The 12941-nt window shown below is 37.5% G+C and overlaps 1 protein-coding gene across 3 annotated transcripts in view; it reads left to right on the top strand.

The window, feature by feature from the left end:
• The window catches only part of TTC29 (tetratricopeptide repeat domain 29), a 217945-nt gene that overhangs the window by 94085 nt on the left and 110919 nt on the right, over positions 1-12941 (top strand). The window lies entirely within an intron of this gene.

Below are 12941 nucleotides of genomic sequence, written 5' to 3' on the forward strand. Positions count from 1 at the left end.
ATGAATATGGATGTATTTTGTCCTTGTCCATGGACAAACAAAAGGACATTCATCAAAATAACCAGTGCCATCTCTGTGCATGCCCAAGCCTTAACCTCAGTTTGGAGGGATCCAGTGTTCTAGCAGCAGACATGTTTCGTGGAGAGGACTCTTCACTAGTTTATTTTATTAACTTGCTCAAAAATTGAACACTGGAAACCGGATAATAGTTGAAGTTGGTTGAGTTGAGCAATGATTTCTTCAGTATCAGCTTGTTTAGTGTATGCTTATAGTTGATGATGGATTCCCTCTTCAAAGGAGGGATTGATAACTTGATGTTCCAGAAACTTTCTATTATCTTTTTCATGATTCTTCAATGCTTCTTGGATTTTCTTACATGCAGATTGACTGAACTGTGGAAAAGAAGGTGTCATGTTATATGTTATAGACGTGTGCTTTCTGGTGTTCAGAGAAGCTTACCTTGATACTGCAGATGATCAATGTGAATAGGCTGATAAATCCTCACACTCAGAGGTTCTGGGTTGTGAAGTTGAATGAAGGCATTTCAGATTGAAAGAGCAGTTTCTGATCCAGAATACTTTACAGAGTGAGATTTAGTGGTTGCAGTGGCAAAGGAGAGAGGGATTTTTTGGGCCTTTTCCAGGTTCTGGAATAATAGATTAGACTAGAATTCCTTGTGCTGAAATTTTTCTGCATGTCCACAAGTTTTTGACCACAAACACTCCAAGTTTTCTTTCCTTCCTGCTGCTGCATTAACAGGTGTCTGAGAGCTATGGGAACAATGACCAGAAAGACTGGTAATAGAGATAAAGAATTCGGCATGGACACTTGATTTGTTCATGACCAGGAGAAGCTCCTTGACCAACAAGACAAGCACAGTCTTCATTCCATTCAAAGGCCAAAACCATACTTGAAAGCAGCCCAAGATTATCTGAGGACTATGATATTGTCAGACAGAGTTTTCTCATCACCATCTCTTGCATTATTTTTTCTTAAAACAGAAAGGTTAGAAACCAGGTGACCATTTACTAACCTGTGGCTTTTTGACCCTGGGTCAAATAATTGCTTTTTTGGAGGATGCTGGAATCTGTTCTTTCAGTTAAGATGCTCAGCTTTATATATTAGTGTGTTTTATAATAGTTTTTAATCAACAGATAAAAACAACTGACAGATGGTAGAAAACAAAATTTGCCTTTTTTTGTTAAATATGAAACATTCCCTATACAGTACAGAATGTAAATGGGGTTCACTAGGGTGGATCATAAAATACTTTAAGTATCCTTACTTATTAATATTTTCATCACTTGTGTGCTAATTAAAATAAACATATTAAATAGAGTTTAACTTATGAATGTTGTATAAAATTGTGAGATCAACTCTTTACATAAACTGAGAAGACTTGCATTTAGAAAAATAGGTTAGTTTTCACACACACAAAAAACACGAACCCACATGAGAATGAGAAAAGAAATAGGTAGTATTTTATTTCATGCATTCTTTTCATCCTCAACTGGGATCAATATATACAACAGGAAAATATCAATGGTTTCGGTGCCATTGAGCACAAATTTTCTTTGCTCTACAATTAGAAATCATTGCCTAAAATTTACCCTTCTGTTCTCAATTTAATGGTCTCTGTATCCAAGGGGAGCTCAGATGCTTACAGAGATGAAATCATTGCATCCTGTTCCCAGAGGACTACTGCTTATCATTACACATAACATACAAACAATACTGCTAGGAGCCAGTTTGCTTCATGGTAATGTGTAGTTCATCACCAGCTTCTGTAGCATGCTAAAGAGGTCTTGCCACTCAGCTTGGGACTATTTGAGTGTAGACTCAGGGGTCTCAGCAGTTATTTTCCTGCTTTGCATCAGAGTTTTCATCTTCTTTATCCTTTTGTGCTGTGGCCCACCTCAGGCAGTCTTCTTCTAGGGGAATCTAAAAGGAACAGCTGTTACAGATACCATTTCCTCAAATTGTTGCCATTTGGTTCCTTTTGCTATTTAGTGTGTCACTCCCTTCCCCCAACATGCGCACACACACCAGTATGCATATAAACTTGTTTCTCTTTCATTATCTCTTCTAACAAAGTGGAGAAGCATATGTTCAAAATATTCATTATCTGACACATAATTAAAAGGTTGAAATTATGAAGCTACAATCTGTTATATCAAAAATATAGCCTCTTTGTCTAGAGAATGGAATATTTTCAGTGAATAGAATTTTGTATTGCTAAGCATGTAGTAAATAACCTGATTAATTGTTGATAAATTACACTGCTCTACAGCCAAAATGCTTCTGAAATAAATATAGTCAAACTTTACTAATTCTGGGTCACTGAGAACGAAAATGATGCTTAAAATTGTTGATTGGCTCTAGTTTTCAAGATATGCTATTGGGTCAGTATATACAACCCTTGACTTGGGAATGGCGGAGGATAAGTGAGTTATAAAGGGAAGGGATCTCAATTTAAACCAGAAATGACTAAAATACATCTTTGACTGGATCTATGAATAAATCTATGACTGGGTTTGGACAGTACTTGCTTTTTAGGCAAAACAATGAATGATGCAATCTGAAGCTGGTATTGCGTCATACATGATATGAATTGCATCGTGTTATTCCTAGAAGTCATGGATGATGCAATCATAACGAAGCTTACATCACTCTGCTGAACAAATTGCCCTATATCAGCTCTAGAAATCATACAGTGTCATGCTCTCCTATTTGTCAGTGTTTGATTTTGCAAAGGGACACATTTCTGTTTAGCCAAAGTGAGCAGAGATGCCTCGTACTTGTGTGAACAGTGCAGATAACTTCTGCTATGTTTGTGGTGAAGTGACTTTTGCATCACAAAAGCGCAGTATAACCACTATGGTTAAGAAAGCCTATCACCTTTATTTTGGCTGCAAAATTGGAGATCAGGACAAGAGGTGGGCCCCACACATATGCTGCAACACTTGTGCAACAAATCTTCACCAGTGGTTGAACAGGAAAAGGAAATCTATGCCTTTTACAGTGCCAATGATTTGGAGAGAGCCAACAGATCATACCAGCAATTGTTACTTCTGCATGGTGCCTCCAGTTGGGAAAGGTGTGTCAAAGAAGAAAAAGTGGACTGTGCATTATCCAAACATTCCATCAGCTATATGCCCAGTACTCCACAGAGAAGGACTGCCGGTTCCTGATGCACCAGAATCATTCTCACTTGAGTCAGACGAGGAAGAGGATGAAACTTCTGGTCCTGAACCATCAATGTCACAGGACCCACATTTTCTCCCATCGTCCTCCTCTGAATCACACCTCATAACACAAGGTGAACTGAATGACCTTGTCAGGGATTTGGAACTACCCAAGAGTAAGGCAGAGCTGTTGGGTTCCAAACTACAGCAGTGGAATCTCCTGGCAGGTGATGTTAGGGTTTCCATGTTCCGTGACCGTCAAAAGGATCTTGTCCCATTCTTCTTCATGGAAGGTGATCTTGTAGCCTGCAACAACATCGATGGTGTGATGGCAGCCCTCAACATCGTTCACGATCCAGATGAGTGGAGACTGTTCATTGATTCATCGAAGACGAGTCTTAAAGCTGTTTTACTGCATAATGGCAATGTTTTGCCATCAATTCCAGTTGGTCATGCAGTCCATATGAAGGAAACCTATGACAACATGAAACAACTTTTGAGGTGCATAAACTATGACCAACATCAGTGGCAGCTCTGTGGCGATTTGAAAGTTGTTGCTCTCTTGCTTGGTCTGCAGACTGGATACACAAAGTACTGCTGTTTTCTCTGCAAATGGTATAGTCGTGCAAGAGATTCCCACTACATCAAGAAAGACTGGCCACTTCGACAGTCATTGGAGCCTGGGAGGAAAAGTGTTCAGCATCCACCACGTGTTGAATCAAGGAAGATTTTGTTACCACCCTTACACATCAAGCTGGGTCTGATGAAGAACTTTGTCAAGGCCATTGACAAAACACAAGCAGCTTTCAAGTACCTCCGTGGAAAATTTCCAAGGTTAAGTCAAGCTAAGATAAAGGAAGGTGTCTTTGTTGGTCCTCAGATTCGTGAACTTCTTTGAGATGATACATTTGACCATGCACTGCGTAGCAAGGAAAAGACGTCATGGAAAGCCTTCCAGTTAGTGGCAATAAATTTTATCAGAAACAACAAGGCAGACAACTACAGGTTGTTGGTGGAAAACCTCCTCAAGGCATACAAAAGCCTTGGTTGCAACATGTCACTAAAAATAAATTTTTTGCACTCTCATCTAGATTTTGTTCCACCGAACTGCAGAGCAGTGAGCGATGAGCACGGCGAGTGATTTCACCAGGACATTGCAACAATGGAGAAACGTTATCAGGGCAAATGGAGCCCATCAATGCTTGCAGACTATTGCTGGACAGTGACAAGAGATGCTCCATTTAATGAATACAAGAGACAAGCCAAGAAGCGCTGAGTAGATACTGAATAGGACTAAACTATGTACATAATAGTTTTTTGGCTTTTGTTTCATAATAAATTTTATTTATATAACCCTTTTGCTGATTTTTAAAGTGTTACATAAACAGGACAGGTGAAATATTATCATGTAAAGCAACCATAAACACGTGAAAAGACCTAGGTTTACAATTTATGATTAAAACTCTATTATCTACACAATATACATAGACATAAAATGTAAAAACTTAAATATTTTAGAAACAGTAGCCACTCAGTTGTTTTAATTGTCATATTTGAATTCAGCACATCAAAATACATAATAAATAGCACATTTTATCTCTGAAGCAGACGACTTCTCAAAAATTATAGACCAGTGTTATTTATTTGGCATGTGTAACCTCAGTTTTGCAAAGACTGAGGGCAAGTCTACACTATAATATTAAGTTAACCTAAGTTACCTCAATGTACAGCCACTGCAGTAATTAAATTGCTTTTGCATGTCTGCACTACGCTCCTTGTGTCGGTGGTGTGTGTCCTCACCAGGCGTGCTTGCAGCGATTTAACTGTCACTGTAGGACATTGTGAGATGGCTTCTGAAAGGCAGCAACAGTTGATGTAAGCAACACAGTGTCTATACTGACACTGTGTTGACCCAACTACATTGACCTAAGCGCTACACCTCCGGCAGAGGTGCAGTTATTAGGTTGGTGTAGTGGGAGAGATACATAGGTGGGAGAATATTTTAGTCTAGACACTAACAGAGTTAGGTCAATGTAAACTGCCTTACCTCGACCTAACTCTGTAGTGTAAACCAGACCTGAGCTTAGTGGAACTATTCAAGTGTGTAGAGTTAAATACGTAAGTCTTTGCAAGATTGAGACTTAACTCCATTTAACATCTTTGTGGTATTTTTGTGTGTCAGGCAATGTCCGGTTTATAATTGTGTCTAATTACTTTTGCCATGCTTGGAAAAAAGTATAAATGTCTAAAATATAAAAGTCTACTGTGGATTTTGCCGTGAAAAGGTTAGCTGGTTGCTGTCTAGACTAACTTGACAGTAGGTCTTGCTATAGATGCTTCTCTTCAAAATTGTATTGCTAACCAAATATTTGTTACAAATATTTTAATTAGAAATCTTGTATATGGCAAAGTATCTTATTGCATATTTGACATGGTTTTTTAAAGTTAATGTAGATTTTATGGCTGGATTTTCAAAAGTGCCTTAAGGAGTTGGGCACCCGATTTGACTTTCAATTATAGTCACATGCCTAACTCTCTTACCTTAACTCCCCTTGAAAATCACAGTGTACATTATGTACATTTCTTGTCTAAGCATTCACAATAGGGACCACTCAGAAATAAAATCCTTATAAAATGGATATTAAATTCTATATTCCATATAAGGTATGTTTTAATGTACAATAATATAAGGACTGTGACATTCAACACTGCAAAAAGAAACATGATAATTTATGGCACAATATCACACCCATGATTAAAACTTATAATACTTATGTTCTTAAAGCTGATGCTTCAGAGTTTCAGCTGGCCACCAGCAAGGGGCAGGAAGGAATTTTTCCCCCAGTGTATTCTGGGAGGGTTTCTTAAACTCCTTCCTCTGAAGCATCAGAGATGGACATGGTTGGAAAAGGGACATTGGACAGAATGTACCAGGGCTCTGAGGTGTCTGAGCATTCTTTCTCTCAGGGGCTTGCCTGGCTGCTTCTTGATGACATGCTCAGGATCTGACTGATCACTATACGTGGCATCATGAAGGACTTTCCCTCAGGTCAGATTGGCAGTGAACTTAGGGTGGTTTATTTTTGTTTTTGTTTTGCTTTCTTCTGCACCATGTGGGTGCAGGTCACGTGCCAGGATAAGCTGAGTATATCTCATTTAATCATTTCCTTAGGGACTGGTGAACCTCAGTACTTCTTGTTCTGTCTGTGGCACATAATAATCTAGTCTCCTGTGGTTTATAATATTTTGGATTTATTTCAGTGGGTGGTTTTAGTGTATGGGTGCTGAGTGGTGTTGGTGGCCTGTTTTATACAGTTCAGATTAGATGATCTATGGTTCCCCTGTCCTTTGTTCCTGATTTTAGGAGGTTAATATTGTTATTTTAGATAATATGGGTTATAAACTCACCAGTTGATCTGATCAGAAGATAAGATTCTTGTCCCAGAATCAGGCTACACAGAGTTTGCAAGGACTCTCGGAATGTAAGACAAGGATGCTCACACTTAGACAAATGTAGCCTTAAAGATTTTTATTGAGATAAATGATATAGTAATTAAATGGTAAAATAATCAGAGTTACAAAGGCAACAATGTTGTTCTAGATGTACATGTGATATTATGCACTATAAACTTTTGATTAATATACTCAAACCCTTCCTTGATAATCTGGTGGTAAAAGACAAAGGACTAGCCTTGCCTCTGGCATGCCAAAAGAGTTCAATCCAGGTTGCTCAGTTCTTGAGTGACCTCCTACTCAAGAACTTAGGAGCTTAGGAGAAACTAAAGAACTGAGAGCTATAAAAGACTAAATAAGCTAACTTAGAATTTTACTTAACTAACTGACTTAAAACTTACAATTGAGAACTAATAGACTAATAAACAAAAGGATAATAAAGAAATAAGAAGCCTACTTGGCATGGTGGGTCACCCCTCGTATAGAGCTTGAACACTTGAGCCCTCCTTTTATGTCCAAACTTAGTTTCCTCACATACAGAAAGGTTGGGATACACTTACTCCAGAGGCTGGTACATTTGTACATATTGATGATGTATACCTACATATTAATGACATTAGCTTATTCTCACATTTTTTATTTCTGGCCGAAGTGGTTATTTTGGTTATTTCCAACTTCTTTGTGGTGTACCTGATAAGTTTAAAGAGGGTATGAACTTAGGGAGCCCCCCCCCCCCATATCCGCCTGCTCCAAGGCATCCTTTATCTATCTATGTTAAGGGTTGCAACCATATATGGACCTTATGCTTTAGATCCTCACCACTTATCTAGGTGAAAGGTCCCAAGCATATATATGCTAACTTTGCCTTAGCTCAACATACAGGATGTGGCCTGTAGGTCCCTTGAGTTACAGCCAAAAATACTCCTATAAACCTGTTTTACCCTATTATAATAAAACAAATAATCAAACCCATAAGAAAAGAAGCCAATAAGAAAAGAGATATAGGCAAGCCCTATAGGCTATATCTTAAACTCTATGACCCTAAGTTTTCTTAACATCTTAAATGATTCCATTAAAGTAATCAAAGAGGATTCCCAAAGTAGTATGATACACTAACCTGTATATCAGAATCAAATGAAAATTTCACTTCAGCTCACATAGTCAATTAGAATATAAATGGGTACATATGAAGCAGGTGGCCGTAAAATTAATGTGTACACTGCTATATAATGAATTTTTCTAATCATGTTTGTCATGCCCATCACCGTGGTATCTGAACGATTTTTTACCTGCTAGGGGGAAGTTCTACAAGATCACAAGATACACCTGATTAGGTATGCACCATTCTCAAAGTGATTTTACCTTTACGGAAATGAGCTGCTTTCCCTTCTCATTCAAGATAATAAATAGCCCCAGTATTGTCTGCTACTGTCTGTACCACTGATCCCTTGTAGCAAGGAAGAAAACATTTTGCTGTCAGATATATTGCTTGATTCTCAAATATATTGATGAGAAGTCTGAACTTCAGGTCAAGTTTTGTCTAGATGTTTTCCTAAATTTAGGTTTGAGGTATCCGTTCCTATCACTACACATAGAGATGCTTAGCAAACTGGAACTCCCAAAGGAAATTATAAGATATTGTCCACTGCATGGAGGATTTTTGAATTTGCTAAAGTATTATCAGCAGTGGTCTGTCCCTTCCAGTTCTATAATTGATACTTAATCAAGATTGTAGGAAATTTGGCAAATGGAGTCACATGGATGCAGAAGGCCATATAGCCTAGAAACATTAGATAAGATCTGATCATACCTAGACTCTGCATTCTGATTGTTTTTGAATATCGGTAATTCTTTAAGGGAAAGCAGTGGTGTTCCTCCTCTGGAGTGTGTCTGTCTGTTTTTTGTGGGGGGAACTTTGCATCTGAGTGAAGGAGCACTTCTGATTGATGTGAACTGAGGGAGCACAGTACATATAGGTCAGAAGAGTCTCTTTGTGTAAATCCGGGGTTGATGAGACAGTTGTCCAAATATTTAAAAGTTTTTAAGGTTTACACATTTATGAGGTGTGCCACCATTACCAGGCATTTGCTGAAGATTTGAAGAGTCGTAGCAAAAGGAAATAGGGGCACTTGTATTGGTAGTGATCATTGCCCACAAAAAAGCTTCTCTGTATTACCCTGAGTGAAATGTGTAATTATGAATCTCTCAGGCTGAGAGTCTTGAACCAGTCCTACAACTTCAGGGAAGAGATGATTGTTGCCAGGGTCACCACATGAAACCTGAACATTCAGTTAATTTGTTCAGCTTCCTCCAATCTTCATCTGGAAAGAAAATCTAATTTTTTAATTTGGATTTGGGTGGTGCTAGGCATTTACCAGTACCATGAGGGATTTCATTGATTGCTTTGTTTTAGAGAAGCATCTTCATCTCTAAGAAGTTTCTCATTACAGAGATCCCTGAAGAGGGATGGGAACAGAGGGTTGAGGTAGCATGGAGTGGAACTGAATAGAGTGCCCTTTCTCTAAAATGTCATGACATTTTTTCCCTTCAGTGCTCACCTATGACACCCAAATTTGCATCTTAGTGATACTGCCTCCCACCTTGTTTGTCTTGGAGCAAAACAGTGGTTTTCCTTTGGGGTCTGTGGTTAAAATGCTTTCCTGTTTGCTCAGCTAATGGTGTCAGAATAGCTCCATCACTAATGGACTGGATTTCTCTTGGGTAACATGCCCTCTGAGGGGAAACCCCCTTAAAAGTGATGCAGTTAAAAAAATTAGAATTAACATAAAAATATTATGCCAGGGGAAACAAGAAAAATAGAATATACTGAAAGCATGTTACTAGATCAGAAAATTATCATGCTTTTGGAAAGCCTTGATACAGCAGAAAATAATAGCATTTATAAACATCCCTTCTTACAGTTAATTGCCTGACTTTTTTGTCTCAGGGTTGCTTCTCAAGAGTAGGAGACTCATGTCTCTTTTAGTTCTCAGTTCTGATCACTTAAGCCCCCATTTCCCCCCTTCCCCAGACTAAAAAGATGATGAGCTATAGTCTTGGCCACCTATCCTGATAGATTAATCTAAAATAAATAAACCTTTCAGCATAAACATGTTTACATGACCATCAGTATCTGTTGTTGGGGAATTTGTGTCACAGGCAGTAGGGGAATCGGCACAATGAACAGGTGTCAGGAAGTTTAAAAGACTGAATATTTCTCGATATCAGATAATGTTGTGTGAAACTTGCTGGCTTTGTTATTTGTGAGTGTCACATCTGTGCAATTTTGCTTTAAGTTTCCAAACCTAGAGTTTCATTAACCTTTATGCATTGCATATGATTGCCTAGACTTCACATAGTTATTGTACACAAGATTTTTGATTGTCAAGTTTTATTATGAAACTACAAAACATGCACACAAAGAATTAATAGTTATGCAAAGACAGTAAAGGACCATGGCTGGGTTCCTTCGTGCTACCAAACTGGAAATAAATAATAAAAATTTGTTCCTGATAATCAGTGAAAGATTCTTTGCAATCTAAATAATTTTCACAAAATGTAGCTGGTTTAGCTTTCATGTTTGAACATGAAGCTATTAGAGTTTTACTTGGTTTTCACTTTCCTTGCAGAAGGTTCACATAGCTGTAATATCAAACTGCCTGTTGTGTTTGATCATTGAAGGCACAATCATAACACCAGCTATTCTGACGTGCAAGGGAGCGAGAAAGTATATGGAGCCCTCCTATTCCCATGCTGTGTCTTCACTGCTGTTTCAGCCCAAGTTACTTAACACAGTTTAGCTAACCCATGTTAAGAATTTTCCTTTCATTTGTGGTGAAGACAAACCCTATGCGTCAGCCAGTGCAGCAGAAGATGTAATCATTGCTAAGTATAAGGCTGGCGCAGATTACGTTTTCCCCATCCCCTATTATCACGGTGGGAGTCAGGAGCCAAATTGTGTGTGCCCTTTATACCATGCCCCTTACGCAGAGCTTGTAGCAGTTTAAAGCCACAATTAAGCCATTTTGTCCCATTTGAGGCTTTTGAAATCTCAATTGTTTCCTTCCATGGGTCAAAATAGGTACATTAAGGGACATTTTCTGCCACTTATGGTGAAACTGTTCTCTGGTGCAGTTAGTTAAAAATCACCACGCTTCCATTTCCAGACACTGTTTCAATCTGTGTCATTCTCATAGGATAAAAAAGTAAAATTAAATACAAAACTATATAAGAGTGAGTTTAGTGCTCAATCTTTTTATTAAAAAGCAGAAATGTAAGAACTCTGGTGTGCAGGGCTGAGAAAGATCTGGAAATGTTTTTGTGAAAAATTGTACACTTCATTTCTCAGGTGATTAGATACCCACAAAAACTGAGCTTTTTGCATGTTTTGAGAAATGGAGGATTTGCACCAAAAATCATACAAACCCCATGAATTTGTACGTTTTTGTTGCAAATCCACCTTAATTTAACTGAAATTGACTTTGTGTGAAAACTTCAAAACAGTATGTGGATTTTCATGAAAATAAGGCAAATTTCAATTTCTTAATGAAATGCAAATATCGTTAAATTCTGAGGAGGCTTTTTAGTTTGATTTCAAACATTTTCCATAGCACATATATCTAACATGAAAAGAGCAGGCATTTTAAAAGAATATTATAATTGAATATGAACAAACTGTTATAATGATTAGTTTCTTAAATTATTATAAATCAGGCCCCCAGTTCAGCAATTCATTTACTGAGACATGGTCTTAAATTTCAGCACGTGAGTAATTCCATTGACTTCAGTGGGATTACTCATGTATTTAAGCACAAGCTTAAAGTTTTTGCTGGATTGGAATCATAACAGCTATACAAGAGTGAGGGGGAAGGTCTACTGTCTAGACTTAAAGAATTTAAACATTTATTGTTTGACAGATGAATAACTTGAAAAGCTAGAACATTGCAATATGCCAATTTATACTATAAAACCCTAAAGCTTGCTGTGGCATTGCTAGCAGCAGTTTGTTTTGCTGTTTTACTTTCAGCTTTTATATTATTTTAGAGCTGATCAAAAGAATTGGTAGCAAAGTGTGAAGTAAATTGTACATCTAAATAAATCGATTTAACATTCCTTAGTGCTTTAAGTGATTTTAGTAATATTAATATTTAAAATATTTCTTTCTGAAATCTTTTTACGACTACTTATAGCAATAATGGCCACCATTTCATTCTACTGTTTTTCATAGTAGAACATTACACAGTAAACATTGTAAAATTATTATCTTTTAGCATTGAAATGGATGCGCAGAATTGATTTAAACTCTTTATTTGCATGTAAATGACTCAAGTTTTATTCAGTCAATAAAAATATAGTCTATTAATCTATTCGGTATATTTCGTATATAGGTTAAGATGTACAAAAAATGCAAGGTTTCCTATTGAATTAGAACTTTGCCTTTAACTTTCATATCTGCACAGAGAAATTAGATTCTTTAAATTACATTTTAAATTTTATTAAATGCTTTCCTAGCTTATTTCCAATTTTTTTTTCCTCTCTATACAATGCAACTTTGTATTTTTGATTGGGTTTTTTTATTTAGGAAGATTTTTATTGTATAAACACATTTTTATGGATAGAAATAAAGATATAAGTAAGCGTTAGGCAGAATATTGATAGAAACTCAGAGGTAAGGAGTTATGGGCACTGAAGCATGTACATGCATACACTATGATATTAGGGTCTTAGGAGGCTACAGCAATTTGACAGCCAGGTATATTAGTGTTGACATAGCTATGTGATAAAAGCAATTCAGACATCTGGATCACAGTGTTGCTCTACAAAGGCATTTCTGAACAGTTCATGCATTTGTACTTACCCAAGTCCCCAGTCTTGTCCACCCCTCTCTCACTGTTTCCTTCTCTGCCTCTGTCTGACTTCGTCTTGTATGTACTTGAGGAATCTCATTTTTCCTTTACAAGGAAAGCACCTCCATCTGCCTATGTGTCAGCGTGGCCCTTACGCCACACATCATATTCAGGCACTTTCAAAATGAAGGGCTGTATTCTTATCACTACCTCTGTCTCAGCACTGTTTCATGCTTGTCACTGCTCAGCACTCAGCGCCACACTGGCTTGTTTTGTCAATAACCATTTATTTGTTGCTGGAATAGTAGCAACCATTACATCTGACCTCCCTGTTTCATCAATTATGGATAAATTATTGGATGTGAACATCTGCAAAAGCTTGCTGTTGAACTCACCTCCTGGCTGGGATTAGATAAAGTATTAAACTGTTGTTTATTGTCAGGCCAAAAGTCTACTG

This window comes from Malaclemys terrapin, chromosome 5 (genome assembly GCF_027887155.1).
Source record: "Malaclemys terrapin pileata isolate rMalTer1 chromosome 5, rMalTer1.hap1, whole genome shotgun sequence".
Taxonomy (NCBI): Eukaryota; Metazoa; Chordata; order Testudines; family Emydidae; genus Malaclemys; species Malaclemys terrapin.